We start from the raw sequence: 21,841 nt of genomic DNA on the forward strand, positions 1-21,841 counted from the left end.
CATTGCTTGATTCAGCTACTGAGCGAACAGAACTATTTGACTGAAGGAACTGTTGTAGTTGAGATGCAATCTGTTCAAGAGAACCCTGAAAATCTGAAGAGCCTGCTTGCGCAACAATTTTTGGATCTGAGACTGAGAAGAGCTTTGCTCAACATGGGCAATCTCTTGTTGCAGTTCATAGATTCTAGAAGAATTATCAGCTTGTCCATACATGAGTCTCAAGGCATCCCATAGAGATTTGGCTGTTTCGGAGTAAGCAAAAATCTCATATATCCGAGGTTCCATGGAATTAAAAAGCCAAGTCATAACTTGGTTATCATTGGCAAGCCATTCACCATATTTGGGGTCAGTAATATCAGGAACTTTGGTCTGTCCATTAACATGACCAATTTTAGAACGCCCACCTAAGGCAACGGTTGTTGCACGTGACCAAGTCAAAAAATTTCTCTCATTGAGTAAGGTAGAGGTAAGACGACCAGTGGATTCGTATGAAACCTTTGGATCAGCCATTAGTGAATACTTCTACCCGTGCAACAACAAATCAACAACCAAATATTTTTTTTTTTAATCGGATAACTTGTTCTGGTGAAAGACTAATATCCGAAGCCTTTTTTTTTTGAACAAGTGTCGAGGTCGTTCACCTTGCGAATCACGAACGCCTGACGTGGCAACTTGATAAAGACAACCGTAGCAGCAGTGCAAGTGCAGTAGCACAAACACAACCAAGATATATATATATATATATATATAACCAAATATTTTGGTTAGGGTTTTTGGGGGGGGGAGAAATACGCGGGGGTTTTTTTTTGGGGGGGGGGGGGGGGGGGGGTTGGGTGGGGCGTGGGGGGGGGGGGGGGGGGGCGTGGAAGAAAAAGAGGAGGGAGGGGGGGGGGGGGGGAGGGGCAAAAAAAAAAAAAAAATATATATATATATATATATATATATATATATTTCATGCATCCATCTTGCATCCGGATATTATGTAAGGAACGTTTTCTCAGTACCAAATTCTGAAATTATGGTTCAATTTCTATGGAATGCATCCCCTAGCCCAAAAGGAAAGTCTATTATCTGAACTTCGTAGAGCGAGCTTGGCTATAAGTCTCAGTTCTGATAATTAGATGGAGCCCTGTAGGCTTTGTGTTTTGCGCCAAACGAAATTTACCATACAATATCAGTAAAGACCACGAGAAAACCACTCCTTCAATATCTTTGCATTCATATAGTATAACTTTGCATCAGGCCAAGATAAGTAAGTCTTAACTACGAAGGTAGTACTGAGTAGGATATACAACTTTATTGATCACTCGCTGTATCCAGTTCATGTTCTCTATTCACTATTCACTTGTTCACTTCTTTGCTAGTAAATTTACTTTTCGGAACTCTAGTAAATTTTCCTTACTGTCTTTATAAACTTGCTATAATGAAGGAAGTAGTAGATAAATTTACTGTTTATATTCATCTTTTGCATAATTGTAATAATTTTTCACAAATAAAAGAAGTATTTTGCAGTTTACTTGAATATTACAAAACAATTGTGAATATTATAGAACTTCCACAAACATATGTTGAACAAGGATTAACTCTTCCAATAGAAATCCGCGAACTTATCTTTGATAAGTTAGCAATTTCTATTAAACCAACCAATACTGTAGTACAAAAAGAACAATTAAGAAATAAGTTTAAAAATCAAAGACAAAAATATGTGATATATTTGGCAGTAAAACATTTTGACAAAAAAGAAACAGAATTACCGTGGTATGATCTTATAAAAGGAATAAAATATAAAAGTCCCACATCTATGGGATTTGATCCTTATACATATGAATTACTCATGTTTGAAACTCTAGAAATAAAAAAACATGAAATTAAAATAGAAATTTTACACCAAAGAAATATTGGTGATGAACTTGTTTGTATAAGAACTAAAATTCAACAAAATTATAAATGAATCCATAATATTATGAATAAAGATCAAGTCATAATAAGTAAAAAAGATAGAAAACATATGAATAAAATTGAAAGAAATAATCAAAAATTATTTGAACAAATTAAGAATTTAGTAAAAATTTATGGAAATATTAAACAATATATGGAGCTTAAACAAAATGAATTAAATACCGCAATTGACATTGAAGATAGTGATAATTACGAAATAGAATAATTATGCAAATTTAATAGAAAAACTCTAATATTTAATAACATTAATTGGAACATGAGTTCACAAGATAGGCTAAGACAGTTAAGAGAAATAAAAAATGTAAGAGATAAAATAAAAGAAACAGAAAATGAAGTTAATTATTTTAGAAGAAAAATGGAGTAAATAGATCATAATGAACCCTTTGATAATATCCCAGACTATTTACGTTGGAGAATAGATAATCAACCACCAATACTAATAAGAATATACCAAATAGATAGATTAAAGGCTATCTTAGAATATAAACAAAAAGAATTAGCACAATTTGCATCATGAGTCATCTTGGTAACAAATTATTCTAATAATTATGCAAAAACTAGTAGAAACATACGAGTATACATATCCGCTTTACAACTTAGTCAAACAACTAACGGAAAGAAAATGGCTTTTTGTAGCTTATTAGAATATTTTAAACATGCAGTAAATATTATTGAACTCCCTGAAGAAACTATTAGTCAAGGAATAACTTTACCCAGTGAAATAAGAGAACTGATATTTGATAAATTAGCATCATCCATAGAATCTACAAATTCAAAATTATTATCACAATATATACAATTAAAAGAAGACACAAGATCAATAAGACAAAAATATTGTATACATAGGATTTCGAGTTATTTCGATCAACTTTGACGAAGACCTCCCCTGGTATAAAAATATAGAAAATATGAAAATGAAATTAGCTATATCTTACGGATATGAACCATTTGATAGAAGTTTAACTTTAATCGAAACAATAAATATAAAAACTCAAGAAATGAAAATAGAAATCCAAAAACAAAAAGATATAAGTGATGAGATAGTAATCTTGAAACAACAAATCAGAAATAATTATGATAGTATACATCGATTAACTGCTCCAAGATATTTAGGACCACGCGGCCCTACCCTAGAAGAAAGAAAACTTCTAAAAGAATTTAGACAACAAAATTATGAATTATTTGAAGAAATTGGAATATTATTAAAACAATTTGAACAAATAATTAGAGTAAATGAAGAAAATGACATGACCTATTTGAAGATTATCATAATTCCGAAGAATATTACTAAATGGACCAAGAAAATAAAAATTATAAAAATGAACTAATAGTACTTAGACAAAATCAAGATTACATAAAAAGTGAATTAGAACAAATTATGTACGTAACAAACCAATTAAAATTACAACAATTACCAACAAGTGAGGATATACATAAATTAATCTTTTTCTTTGAACAAGAGCAAAATAGACATATAAAGTATAAAGAAATATTTAATTTATTGAACGAAAGATGTGATAAAGTAAATATTAGGTGTGATCAAATAATGGAAAAATTAGAATATTTAGAAAAGATAATTAAACAAATAGGATATTAGGCTATGGAAGACAACCTTATATATCAACAAATTTTACAACAAGCCAAAGAATATCACCCAGAAACGGAAGGCTTATCAAAATATGATCCAGGACAACCCACTGATAAAATACTCCTTAAACAAAATAATGTAATTATATTATTACATTTAAAACTCCTAAATAACTTAGAACAATTACACAAAGATTTGCTTTTAGTACAAGATTTAATACCAAAGAAAACCACAGTAAATGATATATTATCTCAAATGGAAAATCTAAATATTAACAAGACAACGAGGAATAGATAGACTCAGACAACCAAAACCCCTAGCTAAATTTTACGTGCAAAAATCATGAGTAAAATGATAAGAAAATTTTCGAATAGACAACTAGTAGGACAGTCCTCCAAAACTTCTGAAAGCCCACAAGAAAATAAAATAACAGAAATTGTAGATATAAATGAAAATATAGAAATATTTAGGAATAATGCTTTAAATCTATTAAACCCTAAAACCTTATATAATACAAACAAACTTCCCAAGAGATCTTGTATTTATAAGACACAAAAACGAAGAAATTGTAAGTTGTTTAGAAGGACAAACCATCGGATTACCAATGGTGGACAAAGAATTAAAAATATTATTAAAACCAAAGCATATTAAATTAATACACACTTTGGAATATTTGTAGTTGGAATAAAATCCCTTACTCGAAAACACTTAGGCACTAAAGCCCCGGTAACAATATATGATTCTAGATGGAAAAACACAAATTCAATAATACAATTAATGGAAATAGATATGAACAATAATGTAGGATTAGTATTCTTCACCCCTGATATGTTAATTGATAAAGAAGCTTTTATAAACAATATACAGATAGGAATCCAAACTAAAGGATATGAAGGATTTACAGAAACAATCTTATAATTTGTATCTTGGATTTTTAGGAGCCGGAATACAAAATTCAACCACTAATTATAAAATAAATATAAAAGATATAGTAGAAAGTATGGCTAGTAAAGGCGTAAAAGCCATAACACCCCCTAAAATAGACTCTTTTGAATATGCGGGATTACCATGGAACATTTCTCAAATAGTGCAAAACGATACACAAATGACAATAACTCCATCTCGAACACTCAATGTATCAAACCGCTAAAGGAGAGACATTAATAAAATTCACAAATTATACAACCCTAACCCAACCTAAGACAGACAACGATCTTGAATCAATTAGTGATTAAACAAAACAAAATGGATATCAAAAATACTTTAAAAGAAATGCACCAATCAATAGATAAATTAACAAATAATATAGCAATAATTACCAAATTAGTAGAAGAACAATGTAAAAAAGATAAGTTAGAACAAGAAAACAAATTTAAGGTTATAGAAAACAGAAAGAACTTGTTATAACCCCCGATACAAATATCACCTATGAATCGACATAGAATTCGAATCGGAAATATCAAATATTATTAATACGGAATATGTTGTAGATCCGAACGTGAGTATATACAAGAAATTATAGATAATATAAATAATGAATATATGGAACCACAAGAATCTAGAGCTAGTGCTTCACATCAACCTCACAATACTCACATACGAGATACAGCAATGAGTACTGAAGATGGATCATCTGGAATGAATCTACCTAGACCATCTGCACAACATAAAGATATATTTTGGTTACCGGGAAATACCAACAATTTTAATCATAATACACAATGGAAATCTAGAGGACAAAGATACCCTACCGATGAACCGATAATATTCCGGAATCATGAGCAAGGAGCTATATTAAATATAACACATCATGATCCACAAAAATGGAATCTTGTTATAGCTATTTGGAAACAAAGAGTTACTAATGATATTTATAAAAATTTTAATGTAGAAAATTTAACAACAGAAGAATTATTTGCTAGATTAGAAACATATTTAGGTGACTCTGTTAAAGTGATATGGGAAAAATTTAAACAAGAATATCAACCCACATATCAATATTTAATAAATCTAGGAAATATCCCTTCAATTTCTTAAATTATGTAGGACAATTAGTCACTGGAAAAGACCCAAATTTAGGAAACACCACAGAGCAGGCTGATGCCTTAAAAACATTAGAACAAATGTCTTTAACAGATTATCGATATATTAAACAATTTTGTAATGATTACATGTATCATGGAATAAAATCTGGATTATATTTTAATAAAGAAATAAGTGACAAACTATTTTTAAAATTACCGGAATATTAGGACAACAAATACTCGAAGCTTGGAATAATTTTTTAAAAGACAAGGCTGAGCATATAACTAAAGCAGATATGCACGGTCTCGGTATAAAAGTACAATTTATAATGGAAACACTTAAAGCTAAATGTGCTGACCAATTAGCACAAAAACAATTAAAGGGAGATAATAGCTATTGCGATATAATGTATGTCCCACAACAATACAATAGAAATATACCATTCTATAGAAAACAAGCTAAACAAAATAGAAATTACCGGAATTCTAAATACAATACAAATTCCACTAAAAGCCAAAATAGCTATACTAGTAAACCTCGAAAAACAAATTCCAATTACTCTATCCGAAAATCTACAGCTAGAAAACCATTTTTATCTCAAGATAAACATGTTAGAAGATATGACCCTAGAAGGACATATAAACAACAATTAAAGTGTTATACCTGCGGCAATACAGGACATTTTAGTAATAATTGCCCAAATCTACAAAATACATATACTCAGAATGCTTATTTAGTACAAAATACAAATCAAGCGTTATTAGAAATTGATAAAGATGTTTCCGACACCGAAAGCATTTATAGTATAATTACTATCCATGATAGGGAAGATATAGAACAAGAAGATCTTGAACAAAAACCAATAGAAGAATTATTCCACAACATCAATTTAAACCATATTTATTAAATGACAAGTTGTTCTCATAATTGGATAAACAACAAAGGCAACCTACAAATAGGATGTCTCTACTGTGGCTTTTGGCCATCTTTACAAAACCGGTATCAATGTAACAAATGTTATAAAGAAGCCTGTAACTCTTGCCTTACTGGCAAAACCTCTCCATTTTTACGCACACCCGAATATTCAAATATAACTCTTCTCTCACCTACCTCAACCCAAAACACACCAGTTATACAGACTCCCACAGCACCTTCGATCTTCGATTAACACAAATTGAATCAAATAATGCACAACTTCAAACTCGCGTTTCAGCCCTCGAATCCGATATCGTCTCTATTAAATCTGATATTCAAACCATGCACACAACTCTACATACCTTAACATCCAAGGTCCAATATATTACTGAATTATTACAATTAAAACAACATTCTCAATCACCGCCTACCGAGCTCTACAACACTGAATATTCCACAAACTCTGACCCCGCTTCTTTTCCCACTTTCCAATGTTCACCTCACCCAACTTTACATACTCTTTTGGTCAAAGTCAAACTAACAATTCTTTCCACCAACAAAGAGATATTTCTTATAGCCCATGTTGACACCGGATGTACAAAAAACCTCCTTTCTTCCCATTTTATCTCTGAACATGATACTCAGCCCATATCTGACCCACAAACTACGCTCAGTTATGGTATTGATAATATTCCCCATATATATACTCATCAACTCAAACCTTCCACAATTGCTTTTCGCAACCATTGTAAACAATATTCTCTTTCCTACCCCCTTGACACTGTTTATATCAAAACTGACATGCCCCCTTCTATCGATATGCTTTTAGGCCTAAATTTCCTTTTAAATCAAAATGCGGGTCTTCTAATCACCAAAGAGGCCCTTCTTCTCTTTGATGGTTCTACCCTTACACCCACGGTTTCTACCAATGAATATCGCGCGTCACGCCGTCGCATCACCCAATCAGAGTCGGCAACTTCGCGTGGTGGAATCGTTAAGCTGACTTCCAAAACTCAAAAAACAAAACCCATTAACATTTCTTCAAACACATGCTTTGTACACGAAATCAATGTGGATTACCTCCACTTCAATTACAATATAATGAACATATTGCAGAAACTTCGAAAAAGGAACAATGAATGACTTCGCATAATAGAACCCGAACATTTTGAACATCTAATCACGGGTAAATCTTTATATTATAGTCTTGACTCAAACAATGAAATCCAACGAGATAATTAGAAATTTAGAAAAATTAGAAATCATAGCAAATGATAATCCACTTAAACATTGGAATGTTACAAAACCAATTTGTAAATTAGAAATAATTAATCCTGAAATGCGAATAGATACAGGACAGGCGAAATATACACCTAAAGATAATGAAGAATTTCTATTACACATGAAAGAATTATTAGAATATAAATTAATACAAAAATCAAATTCTCGACATTCTAGTGCAGCCTTCATTGTAAATAATCATGCCGAACAAATTAGAGGAAAAACCGAATGGTAATAAATTATAAAAGATTAAATGATAATACACATGAAGATTCTTACAAAATACCTGAAAGAGATTATTTGCTAAGTCATATACAAGATTGTACAATTTTTAGCAAATTTGATTGTAAATCAGGTTTCCACCAAATAAAAATGCATAAAGACTCAATAGAATGGACAGCCTTTTCTACGACCTTAGGACATTTCGAGTGGTTAGTAATGCCCTTTGGTTTAAAAAACGCTCCATCTGTCTTTCAAAGACGAATGGATGATATATTTTTAAAACATAAGAAATTTGCTATAGTCTATATAGATGATATTTTAGTCTATAGTAAAACACCTCAAGAACATATAAGTCATTTGAAAATAATATTTGCCGAATTTATGAATAATGGTATAATTATTTCGAAAAAGAAAATGGAAATTGGTAAACAATACATTAAATTCTTAGGAATGGAATTAGGCAATGGTACTATTAAGTTACAACCCCATATTGCCACAAAAATACATGACTTTCCTGATAAATTAACATCTATAACACAAATTCGATCATTTTTAGGCTTAGCTAATCAAGCTAGACCTTTCATACAAAACTTAGGAAAATATTTAGGACCGTTACATCATAAAACTTCATCGAATGGCGAACACGAGATGGAATAATCAAGATATTCTTCTTGTACAAAAAATTAAAAATCTTTTCTTAAATATTCCCTCATTAAGATTACCTACGGATAAGGATTATCGAATAATAGAAACCGATGGTTGTGAAGGTATTTGGGGAGCTATTTTAAAAATTAAACCATCGAACAACACCCTAAATCAATGAAGAAATCAGTAGGTATAACTCGGGAAAGTTTAGTATAAAAACATTGACCTCGTTGAATACGAAATTGAGGCCTTATTAAAAGGACTTGATTGTATGGAAATATTCTTAACAAATCGACCATTTACAATTAGAGCATTGTGAAGCCATAGTCAAGGCATATAATAATTTAAATGAAAGGAAAATACAACATAGGAGATGGGTTCTTTTAAGAAACCATTTTTATAATAGAGGATATAAAATTACAATTGAACATATAAAAGGTGTAGACAACAAAGCTGCTGATTTACTATCCGGGATACACCAAATTTTACGGGACCCTGGTTAACCACCTTTATTTTATGATTACACGGAAGATGATATGATCCGAGATCTCATACAAAGGAGTAATACAACTCCGAACAAAGCTCTCAGACTTCTCCTCTCGATAACCCCCTCACAATTATTGAATAATACTTTCTCACCACAAACACGGCGTTACGCCAAGATAATGGGAACAGTCGGTAATTCAAATACCGGTGCAGCTCGCACATTCCCTTCTTTCTCACCACACGAATTCCCTCTCCCCGAAACTATAAACTTTGGAAAACATATTCGCTCAAAAACTCTCACATGAAGTTTGAAAATAGCAATGGCTATATGATCGGTGATGAAGAGCAAATATGTTTGGACAACATATGGTACAATGCAAACAAGTGTATCACTCAACATAAAGCTATCTCGGGATTAGCCAATGCCATACACGCTGCTTTCCTATACGGACAATTGCGAACAAAGAAAGGCAAGGCGAAGTTCTACGTCGTCTACCAAGGACACAATACGGCATTTTTCTTGATTGGGAAGATGTTGCGAAGCTACAAAGGGTTATCCCACTCCTTTCTTCAAGGGATATGAGACCCTCGAACAAGCACAGATTTTTGCCAAGTCGATGATTGGCCCAACATATTACGTAGATCCAAAACTACGTAATGCTCCTCCTCAACAACCTTCTTTCTCCAACATGGCTCAGAGGAACACAACTTGTATACAATGCGAGCCAATCAAGAACAAAAACCGGGAACTCTTGGATCAAGTAGCCAATTGTTCTATGAGGATAAGCAAGTTACAAATAGAAAATGCTACAAAAGAAAGACTAATTCAGCGATTAGAAGCTTCGAACAAAAGCCTCTTAGCTGAGCTACAACTTTACAAAGCACAAGATACTCCATCAGCAAACGAAGCTCAACAAGTTGAACAAGTATCACCAGGCTCTAGCTCACAATCACCAATGGAGGCCTTCAAAACAGAAATACTTGGAGAAATAGAAGCTCTCCTCCAACAAAAATTCACACAATACGGCGGAAGCTATCGTGGGCCCATAAACCCACAGGACGAACAAGAAAGAACATTGACCCCACAAGAAGACACTGAGTATGAAATAGTACGACGAAGACACAACAAAGGAAAGTCTCCGTCAACATCACAAAATCTACTGGAAATGTAGATTGAACAAAGGGGTGATTCCCTAACCATCCGTCTCACACCCAAATGACGTTAAACTTAGGGATGGTTTTTGTGGACCTTAACAAAACCACAAGGATTTTGGCCCAATCCATAAAGGACCACATGGTTCATAGGACAACCATGTAAAACTACATAATTGTCCTTAACCCTCGATCCGGGCTACAACAGGGATCCATGCTAGTACCAAGCATGAAAAACATTGGGTAAACTAGGCCAGGCTAGTATAAAACCGGCTAACCCTGAACACGGGTTACAAAACGTAGTGTTCATCACACTTTAGCATGCTAAGGATAAAGGTATGCCAGGCAAGAACCCTGTCTGTAAAATATGGGTTACACACCTGAACCAAACCAATGTGGAAAACAGTAGTTTTATACTACATGGAATGCCACGGGGTGGTTCTTGAAGAAATACCAAATCTACGGTCCCCAGCGAAGTACAAAGCTGCATGCGTAGAGGGTGTTGCATGGGATCATTCTTTAATCATTAAAGTGACACCTCAGTGGACAATGTTGTAAATACCAAAAAGGGCTAAGGGTATTCTAGTACCCTGAAAAATGTACCTTAGTCCTTTTACTTCCATCTTTGTAGTAATTTGACAAGTGTAATAGTACATTACAACTTAGCTTAAAATGGTGACATGTGTCTTTAGGAATAGGAGGCACCCTTTGCCTATAAATAGAAGTAGTTGGTGTGAGATAAAGGAGAGGAAGGATAGCAAAAGGATGAAGGTGAAGGTGTGAAGTCTCTCTCTCTCTTCTTGGCTCTCTCTTGTATCAAGCTCTCTTGTAACATGCTTTTGAAGAAATAAAGACAAGTTTACATAATGGTATGTTTGGATCCTTTCTTCTCTACTTAGTATTTAGTTAACACTTGGGGGATCCCGAAAGGGAACCCTAAGTGGTTAAGATGTAGCTAATCTTGTGCCTGTGTTTTTATTCTTTTTCTATTAATTTCTTAGAGGAAGGATTTGAGGATGAAAGCCTACGGTGTGCTTCTATCATCTCTCTTAGGCCCCTCTAAACTTTGACATCATGCATCATCATGCACTTTATATGTATATTTACTTCTTTCATTTCTTTTTTAATTTCTTGAGGAAGGATTTGGGATGAATAGCTACGGCGTGCTTCCTTCATCTCCTAGGCCCCTCGATAATTTTTCATGCATCTCATTAGACCACATAACCATAAATGGTCGGCTCGCCGCTAAATTTGGTGAAAAGTGGTATGCATTTCATCGAAATTCCTACTCTTGTAAATTTTTGGTATTCATTTTCTTAATCTTCAAACACGTTTAATTCTGTTACAAGGATGAATCGGCATAAATTCCTCTGAAGACCAGTTTAATTTTAGAAAACTATTAAGATCTGATGTGCTAGTCCTAAATTCCAACATAAGTCCCGCTGGTGGCGGGGGCAATTGGTTGTGGGGACATTAGCTCGATAGACTTGAAAGCTAGGCATGGATGGTGACGAAGGATTGGAGTAACGCCTTTTAAAATTGTTGAAAAGATTAAATTTTTATGTGTTTTACTCTATGTCTTCACTTACCTAATAAGGATTGAGATCGTTAGGAATTGTGTATCTTATAAGTCTGTTCTAGATTTTCTTCTACCGCTCTTGAACTTCTTCAAGCGGACTCATGTTAAGGATCGATAGGAACGAACTGGTTTCATAATTTCTAAGTGCAGGAATGAGCGGGGTGACATAGCGATGAGAGCCACACACGGGGGGAGGAAAAAGTAATCTCCGTTTTTTAACCCAAGATATTTTGAAGGGGGGGGATGGGTCCAAATTAAACCTCGTCCGACCAAGAATACAACCAAGTCAAGATTGTAACCGAAAGTGAAACCTCCGGAAGGACCACACGTTACACTCCACATAGCATATGCTAGCGGTGTATTTCGCAGCCAAAGGTTTCCCCTGGCAGGACCTATTAGAAATTATGAAACCAGGTTTGTTCCTATCAGTCCTTAACATGAGTCTGGCTTGAAGAAGTTCAAGAGACTGGTAGAAGAAGAAGAGGTCTAGAACAGACTTATAAGATACACAATTCCTAACGATCTCAATCCTTATTAGGTAAGTGAAGACATAGAGTAAAACACATAAAAATTTAATCTTTTCAACAATTTTAAAAGGCGTACTCGAATCCTTCGTGCACCATCCATGCCTAGCTGAAGTCTATCGAGCTAATGTCCAGCCACAACCAATTGCCCGACGACACAAAGAAGCGGGACTTATGTTGGAATTTAGGACTAGCACATCAGATCTTAATAGTTTTCTAAATAAAACGGTCTTACAGAGGAATTTATGCCGATTCATCCTTGTAACAAGAATTAAAACGTGTTTGAAAGATTAAGAAAAATGAATACCAAAAATTTACAAGAGTAGGAATTTACAGATGAAATGCATACCACTTTTCACCAAATTTAGCGGCAGAGCCGACCATTTATGGTTATGTGGTCTAATGAGATGCATGAAAAATTATCGAGGGGCCTAGGAGATGAAGGAAGCACGACTGTAGGCTATTCATCCCAAATCCTTCCTCGAAGAAATTAAAGAAAGAAATGAAAGAAGTAAATATACATATAAAGTGCATGATGATGCATGATGTCAAAGTTTAGAGGGGCCTAAGAGAGATGATAGAAGCACGACCGTAGGCTTTCATCCTCAAATCCTTCCTCTAAGAAATTAATAGAAAAAGAATAAAAACAGAGCACAAGATTAGCTACATCTTAACCACTTAGGGTTCCCTTCGGGATCCCCCAAGTGTTAACTAAATACTAAGTAGAGAAGAAAGGATCCAAACATACCATTATGTAAACTTGTCTTTATTTCTTCAAAAGCATGTTACAAGAGAGCTTGATACAAGAGAGAGCCAAGAGAGAGAGAGAGACTTCACACCTTCACCTTCATCCTTTTGCTATCCTTCCTCTCCTTTTCTTACACCAACTACTTCTATTTATAGGCAAAGGGTGCCTCCTATTCCTAAAGACACATGTCACTATTTTAAGCTAAGTTGTAATGTACTATTACACTTGTCAAATTACTACAAAGATGGAAGTAAAAGGACTAAGGTACATTTTTCAGGGTACTAGAATACCCTTAGCCCTTTTTGGTATTTACAACATTGTCCACCGAGGTGTCACTTTAATGATTAAAGAATGATCCCATGCAACACCCTCTACGCATGCAGCTTTGTACTCGCCGGGGACCGTAGATTTGGTATTTCTTCAAGAACCACCCCGTGGCATTCCATGTAGTATAAAACTACTGTTTTCCACATTGGTTTGGTTCAGGTGTGTAACCCATATTTTACAGACAGGGTTCTTGCCTGGCATACCTTTATCCTTAGCATGCTAAAGTGTGATGAACACTACGTTTTGTAACCCGTGTTCGTGGTTAGCCGGTTTTATACTAGCCTGGCCTAGTTTACCCAATGTTTTTCATGCTTGGTACTAGCATGGATCCTGTTGTAGCCCGGATCGAGGGTTAAGGACAATTATGTAGTTTTACATGGTCGTCCTATGAACCATGTGGTCCTTTATGGATTGGGCCAAAATCCTTGTGGTTTTGTTAAGGTCCACACAAAACCATCCCTAAGTTTAACGTCATTTGGGTGTGAGACGGATGGTTAGGGAATCACCCCTTTGTTCAATCTACATTTCCAAGAGATTTTGTGATGTTGACGGAGATTTCCTTTGTTGTGTCTTCGTCGTACTATTTCATATTCAGTGTCTTCTTGTGGGGTCAATGTTCTTTCTTGTTCGTCCCGTGGGTTTATGGGCCCACGATAGCTTCCGCCGTATTGTGTGAATTTTTGTTGAAGGAGAGCTTCTATTTCTCCAAGTATTTCTGTTTTGAAGGCCTCCATTGGTGATTGTGAGCTAGAGCCTGGTGATACTTGTTCAACTTGTTGAGCTTCGTTTGTCGATGGAGTATCTTGTGCTTTGTAAAGTTGTAGCTCAGCTAAGAGGCTTTTGTTCGAAGCTTCTAATCGCTGAATTAGTCTTTCTTTTGTAGCATTTTCTATTTGTAACTTGCTTATCCTCATAGAACAATTGGCTACTTGATCCAAGAGTTCCGGTTTTTGTTCTTGATTGGCTCGCATTGTATACAAGTTGTGTTCCTCTGAGCCATGTTGGAGAAAGAAGGTTGTTGAGGAGGAGCATTACGTAGTTTTGGATCTACGTAATATGTTGGGCCAATCATCGACTTGGCAAAAATCTGTGCTTGTTCGAGGGTCTCATATCCCTTGAAGAAAGGAGTGGGATAACCCTTTGTAGCTTCGCAACATCTTCCCAATCAAGAAAATGCCGATTGTGTCCTTGGTAGACGACGTAGAACTTCGCCTTGCCTTTCTTTGTTCGCAATTGTCCGTATAGGAAAGCAAGAGATGTATGGCATTGGCTAATCCTGAGATAGCTTTATGTTGAGTGATACACTTGTTTGCATTGTACCATATGTTGTCCAAACATATTTGCTCTTCATCACTGATCATATAGCCATTGCTATTTTCAAACTTCATGTGAGAGTTTTTGAACAGAATATGTTTTCCAAAGTTTATAGTTTCTGGGGGAGAGGGAATTCTGTGTGGTGAGAAAGAAGGGAATGTGCGAGCTGCACTGGTATTTGAATTACCGACTGTTCCCATTATGCTGGCAGGTAAACGCCGTGTTTGTGGTGAGAAAGTATTATTCAATAATTGTGAGGGGGTTATCAGAGGAGAAGCTGTAGAGCTTTGTTCTGGAGTTGTATTACTCCTTTGTATGAGATCTCGGATCATATCATCTTCCTGTGTAATCATAAAATAAAGGTGGTTAACCAGGGTCCTGTAAAATTTGGTGTATCCTGGATAGTAAATCAGCAGTTTTGTTGTCTACACCTTTTATATGTTCAATTGTAATTTTATATCCTCTATTATAAAAATGGTTTCTTAAAAGAACCCATCTCCTATGTTGTATTTTCCTTTCATTTAAATTATTATATGCCTTGACTATGGCTTCACAGTCTGTTCTAATTGTAAATGGTCGATTTGTTAAGAATATTTCCATACAATCAAGTCCTTTTAATAAGGCCTCAATTTCGTATTCAACAGAGGTCAATGTTTTTATACTAAACTTTCCTGAGTTATACCTACTGATTTCTTCAGTTGATTTAGGGTGTTGTTCTGATGGTTTAATTTTTAAAATAGCTCCCCAGCCAGCTTCACAACCATCAGTTTCTATTATTCGATAATCCTTATCTGTAGGTAATCTTAATGAGGGAATATTTAAGAAAAGATTTTTAATTTTTTGTACAAGAAGAATATCTTGATTATTCCATCTGTGTTCGCCATTCGATGAAGTTTTATGATGTAACGGTCCTAAATATTTTCCTAAGTTTTGTATGAAAGGTCTAGCTTGATTAGCTAAGCCTAAAAATGATCGAATTTGTGTTATAGATGTTAATTTATCAGGAAAGTCATGTATTTTTGTGGCAATATGGGGTTGTAACTTAATAGTACCATTGCCTAATTCCATTCCTAAGAATTTAATGTATTGTTTACCAATTTCCATTTTCTTTTTTGAAATAATTATACCATTATTCATAAATTCGGCAAATATTATTTTCAAATGACTTATATGTTCTTGAGGTGTTTTACTATAGACTAAAATATCATCTATATAGACTATAGCAAATTTCTTATGTTTTAAAAATATATCATCCATTCGTCTTTGAAAGACAGATGGAGCGTTTTTTAAACCAAAGGGCATTACTAACCACTCGAAATGTCCTAAGGTCGTAGAAAAGGCTGTCCATTCTATTGAGTCTTTATGCATTTTTATTTGGTGGAAACCTGATTTACAATCAAATTTGCTAAAAATTGTACAATCTTGTATATGACTTAACAAATAATCTCTTTCAGGTATTTTGTAAGAATCTTCATGTGTATTATCATTTAATCTTTTATAATTTATTACCATTCTGGTTTTTCCTCTAATTTGTTCGGCATGATTATTTACAATGAAGGCTGCACTAGAATGTCGAGAATTTGATTTTTGTATTAATTTATATTCTAATAATTCTTTCATGTGTAATAGAAATTCTTCATTATCTTTAGGTGTATATTTCCACTCGTCTCCGTATCTATTCGCATTTCAGGATTAATTATTTCTAATTTACAAATTGGTTTTGTAACATTCCAATGTTTAAGTGGATTATCATTTGCTATGATTTCTAATTTTTCTAAATTTCTAATTATCTCGTTGGATTTCATTGTTTGAGTCAAGACTATAATATAAAGATTTACCCGTGATTAGATGTTCAAAATGTTCGGGTTCTATTATGCGAAGTCATTCATTGTTCCTTTTTCGAAGTTTCTGCAATATGTTCATTATATTGTAATTGAAGTGGAGGTAATCCACATTGATTTCGTGTACAAGGCGCATGTGTTTGAAGAAATGTTAATTGGTTTTGTTTTTTGAGTTTTGGAAGTCGACTTAACGATTCCACCACGCGAAGTTGCCGACTCTGATTGGGTGATGCGACGGCGTGACGCGCGATATTCATTGGTAGAAACCGTGGGTGTAAGGGTAGAACCATCAAAGAGAAGAAGGGCCTCTTTGGTGATTAGAAGACCCGCATTTTGATTTAAAAGGAAATTTAGGCCTAATAGCATATCGATAGAAGGGGGCATGTCAGTTTTGATATAAACAGTGTCAAGGGGGTAGGAAAGAGAATATTGTTTACAATGGTTGCGAAAAGCAATTGTGGAAGGTTTGAGTTGATGAGTATATATATGGGGAATATTATCAATACCATAACTGAGCGTAGTTTGTGGGTCGGATATGGGCTGAGTATCATGTTCAGAGATAAAGTGGGAAGAAAGGAGGTTTTTTGTACATCCGGTGTCAACATGGGCTATAAGAAATATCTCTTTGTTGGTGGAAAGAATTGTTAGTTTGACTTTGACCAAAAGAGTATGTAAAGTTGGGTGAGGTGAACATTGGAAAGTGGGAAAAGAAGCGGGGTCAGAGTTTGTAGAATATTCAGTGTTGTAGAGCTCGGTAGGCGGTGATTGAGAATGTTGTTTTAATTGTAATAAGTCAGTAATATATTGGACCTTGGATGTTAAGGTATGTAGAGTTGTGTGCATGGTTTGAATGTCAGATTTAATAGAGACGATATCAGATTCGAGGGCTGAAACGCGAGTTTGAAGTTGTGCATTATTTGATTCAATTTGTGTTAATCGAAGATCGGGAAGGTGTTGTGGGAGTCTCGTATAACTGGTGTGTTTTGGGTTGAGGTAGGTGAGAGAAGAGTTATATTTGAATATTCGGGTGTGCGTAAAAATGGAGAGGTTTTGCCAGTAAGGCAAGAGTTACAGGCTTCTTTATAACATTTGTTACATTGATACCGGTTTTGTAAAGATGGCCAAAAGCCACAGTAAAGACATCCTATTTGTAGGTTGCCTTTGTTGTTTATCCAATTATGAGAACAACTTGTCATTTAATAAATATGGTTTAAATTGATGTTGTGGAATAATTCTTCTATTGGTTTTTGTTCAAGATCTTCTTGTTCTATATCTTCCCTATCATGGATAGTAATGATACTATAAATGCTTTCGGTGTCGGAAACATCTTTATCAATTTCTAATAACGCTTGATTTGTATTTTGTACTAAATAAGCATTCTGAGTATATGTATTTTGTAGATTTGGGCAATTATTACTAAAATGTCCTGTATTGCCGCAGGTATAACACTTTAATTGTTGTTTATATGTCCGTCGAGGGTCATATCGTCGAACATGTTTATCTTGAGATAAAAATGGTTTTCGAGCGGTAGATTTTCGGATAGAGTAATTGGAATTTGTTTTTCGAGGTTTACTAGTATAGCTATTTTGGCTTTTAGTGGGATTTGTATTGTATTTAGAATTCTGGTAATTTCTATTTTGTTTAGCTTGTTTTCTATAGAATGGTATATTTCTATTGTATTGTTGTGGGACATACATTATATCGCAATAGCTATTATCACCCTTTAATTGTTTTTGTGCTAATTGGTCCGCACATTTAGCTTTGAGTGTTTCCATTATAAATTGTATTTTTATACCGAGACCGTGCATATCTCGCTTTAGTTATATGCTCAAAGCATTGTCTTTTAAAAATTTATTCCAAGCTTCGAGTATTTGTTGTCCTAATATTCCGGGTAATTTTAAGAATAGTTTGTCACTTATTTCTTTATTAAAATATAATCCAGATTTTATTCCATGATACATGTAATCATTACAAAATTGTTTAATATATCGATAATCTGTTAAAGACATTTGTTCTAATGTTTTTAAGGCATCAGCCCTCTGTGGTGTTTCCTAAATTTGGGTCTTTTCCAGTGACTAATTGGCCTACATAATTTAAGAAATTGAAGGGATTATTTCCTAGATTTATTAAATATTGATATGTGGGTTGATATTCTTGTTTAAATTTTTCCCATATCACTTTAACTGAGTCACCTAAATATGTTTCTAATCTAGCAAATAATTCTTCCGTTGTTAAATTTTCTACATTAAAATTTTTATAAATATCATTAGTAACTCTTTGTTTCCAAATAGCTATAACATGACATTCCATTTTTTGTGGATCATGATGTGTTATATTTAATATAGCTCCTTGCTCATGATTCTCGGAATATTATCGGTTCATCGGTAGGATATCTTTGTCCTCTAGATTTCCATTGTGTATTATGATTAAAATTGTTGGTATTTCCCGGTAACCAAAATATATCTTTATGTTGTGCAGATGGTCTAGGTAGATTCATTCCAGATGATCCATCTTCAGTACTCATTGTTGTATCTCGTATGTGAGTATTGTGAGGTTGATGTGAAGCACTAGCTCTAGATTCTTGTGGTTCCATATATTCATTATTTATATTATCTATAATTTCTTGTATATACTCACGTTCTGGATCTACAACATATTCCGTATTAATAATATTTGATATTTCTGATTCGAATTCTATGTCAGATTCATAGGTGATATTTGTATCGGGGGTTATAACAAGTTCTTTCTGTTTTTCTATAACCTTAAATTTGTTTTCTTGTTCTAACATATCTTTTTTACATTGTTCTTCTACTAATTTGGTAATTATTGCTATATTATTTGTTAATTTATCTAATGATTGGTGCATTTCTTTTAAAGTATTTTTGATATCCATTTTGTTTTGTTTAATCACTAATTGATTCAAAGATCGTTGTCTGTCTTAGGTTGAGTTAGGGTTGTATAATTTGTGAATTTTATTAATGTCTCTCCTTTAGCGGTTTGATACATTGAGTGTTCAGATGGAGTTATTGTCATTTGTGTATCGTTTTGCACTATTTGAGAAATGTTCCATGGTAATCCTGCATATTCAAAAGAGTCTATTTTAGGGGGTGTTATGGCTTTTACTCCTTTACTAGCCATACTTTCTACTATATCTTTTATATTTATTTTATAATTAGTGGTTGAATTTTGTATTCCGGCTCCTAAAAATCCAGTACATATTATAAGATTGTTTCTGTAAATCCTTCATATCCTTTAGTTTGGATTCCTATCTCGTATATTGTTTATAAAAGCTTCTTTATCAATTAACATATCAGGGGTGAAGAATACTAATCCTACATTATTGTTCATATCTATTTCCATTAATTGTATTATTGAATTTGTGTTTTTCCATCTAGAATCATATATTGTTACCAGGGCTTTAGTGCCTAAGTGTTTTCGAGTAAGGGATTTTATTCCAACTACAAATATTCCAGTGTGTATTAATTTAATATGCTTTGGTTTTAATAATATTTTTAATTCTTTGTCCACCATTGGTAATCTGATGGTTTGTCCTTCTAAACAACTTACAATTTCTTCGTTTTTGTGTCTTATAAATACAGTATCTCTTGGGAAGTTTCTTTGTATTATATAAGGTTTTAGGGTTTAATAGATTTAAAGCATTATTCCTAAATATTTCTATATTTTCATTTATATCTACAATTTCTGTTATTTTATTTTCTTGTGGGCTTTCAGAAGTTTTGGAGGACTGTCCTACTAGTTGTCTATTCGAAAATTTTCTTATCATTTTACTCATGATTTTTGCACGTAAAATTTAGCTAGGGGTTTTGGTTGTCTGAGTCTATCTATTCCTGTTGTCTTGTTAATATTTAGATTTTCCATTTGAGATAATATATCATTTACTGTGGTTTTCTTTGGTATTAAATCTTGTACTAAAAGCAAATCTTTGTGTAATTGTTCTAAGTTATTTAGGAGTTTTAAATGTAATAATATAATTACATTATTTTGTTTAAGGAGTATTTTATCAGTGGGTTGTCCTGGATCATATTTTGATAAGCCTTCCGTTTCTGGGTGATATTCTTTGGCTTGTTGTAAAATTTGTTGATATATCAGGTTGTCTTCCATAGCCTAATATCCTATTTGTTTAATTATCTTTTCTAAATATTCTAATTTTTCCATTATTTGATCACACCTAATATTGACTTTATCACATCTTTCGTTCAATAAATTAAATATTTCTTTATGCTTTATATGTCTATTTTGCTCTTGTTCAAAGAAAAAGATTAATTTATGTATATCCTCACTTGTTGGTAATTGTTGTAATTTTAATTGGTTTGTTACAGACATAATTTGTTCTAATTCACTTTTTATGTAATCTTGATTTTGTCTAAGTACTATTAGTTCATTTTTATAATTTTTATTTTCTTGGTCCATTTAGTAATATTCTTCGAATTATGATAATCTTCAAATAAAGTTTGTCATTTTCTTCATTTACTCTAATTATTTGTTCAAATTGTTTTAATAATATTCCAATTTCTTCAAATAATTCATAATTTTGTTGTCTAAATTCTTTTAGAAGTTTTCTTTCTTCTAGGGTAGGGCCGCGTGGTCCTAAATATCTTGGAGCGGTTAATCGATGTATACTATCATAATTATTTCTGATTTGTTGTTTCAAGATTACTATCTCATCACTTATATCTTTTTGTTTTTGGATTTCTATTTTCATTTCTTGAGTTTTTATATTTATTGTTTCGATTAAAGTTAAACTTCTATCAAATGGTTCATATCCGTAAGATATAGCTAATTTCATTTTCATATTTTCTATATTTTTATACCGTGGGGAGGTCTTCGTCAAGTTGATCGAAATAACTCGAAATCCTATGTATACAATATTTTTGTCTTATTGATCTTGTGTCTTCTTTTAATTGTATATATTGTGATAATAATTTTGAATTTGTAGATTCTATGGATGATGCTAATTTATCAAATATCGATTCTCTTATTTCACTTGGGTAAAGTTATTCCTTGACTAATAGTTTCTTCAGGGAGTTCACTAATATTTACTGCATGTTTAAAATATTCTAATAAGCTACAAAAAGCCACTTTCTTTCCGTTAGTTGTTTCACTAAGTTGTAAAGCGGCATATGTATGTGTATGTTTCTACTAGTTTTTGCATAATTTTTAGAATAATTTGTTCCAAGATGACTCATGATGCAAATTGTGCTAATTCTTTTTGTT

The sequence above is a fragment of the Hakea prostrata genome, chromosome 4 (genome assembly GCF_041222555.1).
Source record: "Hakea prostrata isolate BN-2017 chromosome 4, UWA_Hpros_2, whole genome shotgun sequence".
NCBI lineage: Eukaryota > Viridiplantae > Streptophyta > Magnoliopsida > Proteales > Proteaceae > Hakea > Hakea prostrata.